Source organism: Athene noctua, chromosome 3 (genome assembly GCF_965140245.1).
Source record: "Athene noctua chromosome 3, bAthNoc1.hap1.1, whole genome shotgun sequence".
Lineage (NCBI taxonomy): Eukaryota > Metazoa > Chordata > Aves > Strigiformes > Strigidae > Athene > Athene noctua.
The window spans coordinates 133,325-137,032 of NC_134039.1; the positions used below are offsets into that span (position 1 = coordinate 133,325).

Below are 3,708 nucleotides of genomic sequence, written 5' to 3' on the forward strand. Positions count from 1 at the left end.
GCAAGTGTTTATTCAGTCACACACAGAACAAGTCCCAGAAGGGAGTGAGTCTGCTCCGGGGCTCAGGGCCCCTAATGCTGCCCCTGCCCCTGGCGCACCTTGGCGCTTGTTCCCGGAGCCACGCTCCTCAGTCCAGCCGGGAACAGTCAGTCGGTTCCTGGAGCAACAAGCTGCAGGGCAGAGCTGGAAACTGCCAAACATGAGGAGAAAGATGCAGGACACAAGAAGACAGAAGAAAGGTGGCAGCTAGCTGACTAGTACAGGGGTAGAGAGAAAACAAGAGATGAGCGATGGGGCGGTGAGAGGATGGGGACAGGGAACCCAGCGTGGATATGCAGAAAAAAAAGCAGCAGGGAGAGAAGAAAACAGGCAGCAGAAAGAAGGAGGAGGAGCAGGACAGAAACCAACAAAGAAGGACGAGGAGCAGCATAGAGATGCAGAAAAAAAAAAAGCTGGGATGGGTGGCACAACAGACATGGAGGGGAAAAAAAAAAAGGGGGGGAGCAGGGAGCTAGACCAAGCAAGATGGAAGAAAGACCAAAAAGCTCCAGAGAACAGGGCACAGAGGGAGGAAAAATTAACAGCGATGGGGAGTCAGGACAGCAAACCATGGGAAGGAACACAAAACAAATCACATCGCTACATGTGACAGGGCAGAGAAGGAAGAATTAGGAAACAGGGACAGAGACACAGAAAAAAAGAGACCTGGAGCCAAAAACTAATCCTGATGCATACAGAAAGAAGGGGGGTGGGGGTGGGGGGGTGTATTCTAAAACAGGGGAAACAGAGACACAGAGATGGAGAAAAGACAAAAGCAACAGACTACAAGGCATCGAGAGAGGAATTACTGAATAGTAACAGAGCGCCAGCCAGAAACAGGCCACAAAGCAGCAAAGATCACAGGGGGTACGGGGCACAGAGGAAGGAATTCGCAAACCCGGCACAAGGAGCCAGACAGAGAGAGAGCGAGGCAAAAATTAAATGGTGAAAAGAGACAGACTGCAGGGCAGAGGGAGGAATTGATAAACAGGGACAGGGCACCCGACAGAGCATGATGGAGAACAGGGAAAAAAAAAATAGCAGCAAGCTACAGGGAAGAGGGAGGAATTAAAGAACAGTGACTGGAAGACAGACAGCGACACATGGAGAGAGAGAAGACAAAAGAGCGATGGGCAACAAGATGGATAGGGAGGAAACGAAAAACAGCAGAAGGGAGTCAGCCAGAGAGAAAGACACCGAGGAAAAAGGCCAGACAGTCTATGAGGGACGGAGGTAGGAATGAAAAACGGGGGACAGGGAGCAGGAAAGAGAGAGATGGAGATCGCAGGGAATAGCAGCGGGTGCAGGAAGAAGAAAGGGGCATCAATAGGAACAGGGAGCTGGACAGAGAGGGATGGAGAAAGGCAACAAGAGCGGCAGGGTACAGGGCAGAGAAAGGGAAGACCTACAAGATGGGGACAGGGAGATGCTCCAAGCAAGACGGAAGATACAGGTGAGCAAAAAAGGTTGAGCAGCACCAGAAAGAGAGGAGTCTAGGAGAAAGACAGGGAGGGACCAGGCCACACAAGAGGGATGAGAGGGGCCCAAGAGCTCGGGACTTACTGCAGTTCTCCGCGCTGCCAGGAGAATTTGACAGGTCAGACTCCTCCTTCTGTTTGCCTTCTCCCTTCCTCTTCTACAGCTCCAGGTGCCTGGCTGTCCTCCACTTATGAGAAGATGTAGGTGTCTCACAGCTCTTACGAGATGAGGCCTGCTAGACACAGAACCTCATTCAATCACACACTACGTGCAGGAGTAGGACAGAGCAAAGAGAGAGAAACCGAGAAGTGAGGAGCAGAACGGAAGGATCGAGAGAGAAATGGACTGAGGAGTGATGCAAAAGGTACAGAACAAGCAGTCAGAAGTGCAGACAGAAAAAGAAAAGGGAGCAGCAAGACAAGAGAGAGAAAGTGAGAGAGGAAGGGGGAGCAAGGCAGAAGAAAAGAAAGAAAAGATATAGAGAAGAAGAAAAAAAAAATCACAGCATGGGAAAGAGAAGGGCGGGAAGGGACTGGGACATACAAGGGGGGCGACAGGGCCCCGAGGGCCCGGGACTCACCGCGGCTCTCGCTCCCGGCACTGCCGGGAGAACTGGACAGGTCAGATGCTTCTTTCTCCTTCCTTCCTCCTGCCCCTCCTCTTCTTCTGAAACTCCACTCGCCCGGCTGACCTCCCCCTAAAAGAATACGCGGGTGTCTCTCGGCTCTTACAAGACGTGGCTTCCGACACACGCAGCCTCGCTCGCTCGCTCGCTCCGCGGCCGTTCCGCGCCTGGGTCCGGCCCGCTGCGGACTGTGCAGAGGGCTCCTCGCTCACCCGGAGAGGCAGGCGCTTTCCTCCTGCAGGGCGAGGCGGCTGCTGCCCACATGCCCTTGACGTTCTCCTTCCTTCCCTTTCTCCGGCCCCTCCAGCTCCAGCCGCGGCGGCTCCCGCCCCGCTGCCCACGGCCGGGAAGGCTCGGCTCCGCCCGTCCCTTCTGGCCCCCGAGCCGTGAGGAGCGCCAGGCCGGGCAGAGACACCCCACGCCAGCCCGAGCTGGGCGCAGCCGGCGGCATCCCCGGGGCAGGAACGGACACGCGCGGCCCCAGCGCGGCCTCGGGAGGGGGCACGGAGGCGGCAGGGACCCTTATTGCCGCGGACCGGCCCGGCCGCAGCCCCAACACTCACCTCCGCCGCGCACGCGCACTCCCGGGAGACGCCGCGGCCGCGCATGCGCACCCCCGGGCCGGGGGGCACACCGCGTCTCGGGGAGCCGCGGGCAGCCCGCGGGAAACCGCCACAAAACCGCCCCTCGGGCCGCGCCGCGGGGCCGCGCCGGTACCGAGGGCTGTGCCGTGCCGCGCGCGCCCGCCAGCGCCGCAGCTGCGGGGAACCGAGAGCGCAGAAACTGCAGCTCCCGGCGTGCCCCGGGGAGCCAACATGGCCGACCGGAAGCCCCCTGCACGTGACTACGGCTCCCGCCGCGCCGCCCGCGCACCCGGAAGCCCGGCCGAGCGCAGCCCCGCGCGGCTCCGGGCAGCGCCGCCGCCGCCCGGCCCCGACGCGGAGCGGCCTCCGCCCCCGGTCCCGCCGCACCTTTCCCCGCAGCCGCCCGGCCCCGCTCCTGCCTCGGCTCGCACCGGCTCCTCCTCCAGCACCGGCCCCGGACAGGGAGGGGTCGCTGCCTGCAGCCTCCCTGCCCGCCCCTGCGGCTCCTCCGGCCCGGCCCACGCTCCCCCCCCCCCCCCCCCGGTAACTATAGCGACCAGCACCGTTAATAAACGCCGGAGATGCCCGTCGCTCCTCCGAGCTCGCGCTCTATGGGCCGCCGGTCCTCCGGTCGCGGGGCCGCCGCCGCGCACGCGCACTCCGGGGGCCGCCCGGCGCAGCCGCACGCCGCAGGTCGCCTCTCCCCGCCGGGGGAACCTTCCCCGGCCAGCGGGAGCAGCCGCTGGGCGAGACCGCTCCGGTGCGCGGGCCGACGGAACCAACGCTGCCAAATCTTATAACCCCCCGGAGAGGGAGGAGCTCCGGCACGGCCGCAGCGCAGGGCAGCGCAGTCTCGCCTTGTGACCCAGAACTCAGCGGGGTGACCGAAGTGTCGGTCAGAGCAGCCTCAGGGCTCTTTGGACGGGTGGAAGGGGGAGGAAAGCCTGTGACAACGCGACACGGGAGCGCAGAGTTGTTTTA

At 61.6% G+C, this 3,708-nt stretch overlaps 1 long non-coding RNA gene across 1 annotated transcript; it reads right to left on the reverse strand.

Annotated features, from left to right (window-relative positions):
- Nucleotides 1-2,454, reverse strand: LOC141958405 (uncharacterized). The gene is made up of 3 exons (XR_012633269.1): nucleotides 2,099-2,454; nucleotides 1,603-1,750; nucleotides 1-190 (listed from the first exon to the last, which is right to left on the reverse strand). It is a non-coding gene; the product is annotated as an uncharacterized LOC141958405 (long non-coding RNA).
- Between the last annotated feature and the right edge of the window lie 1,254 nt (nucleotides 2,455-3,708).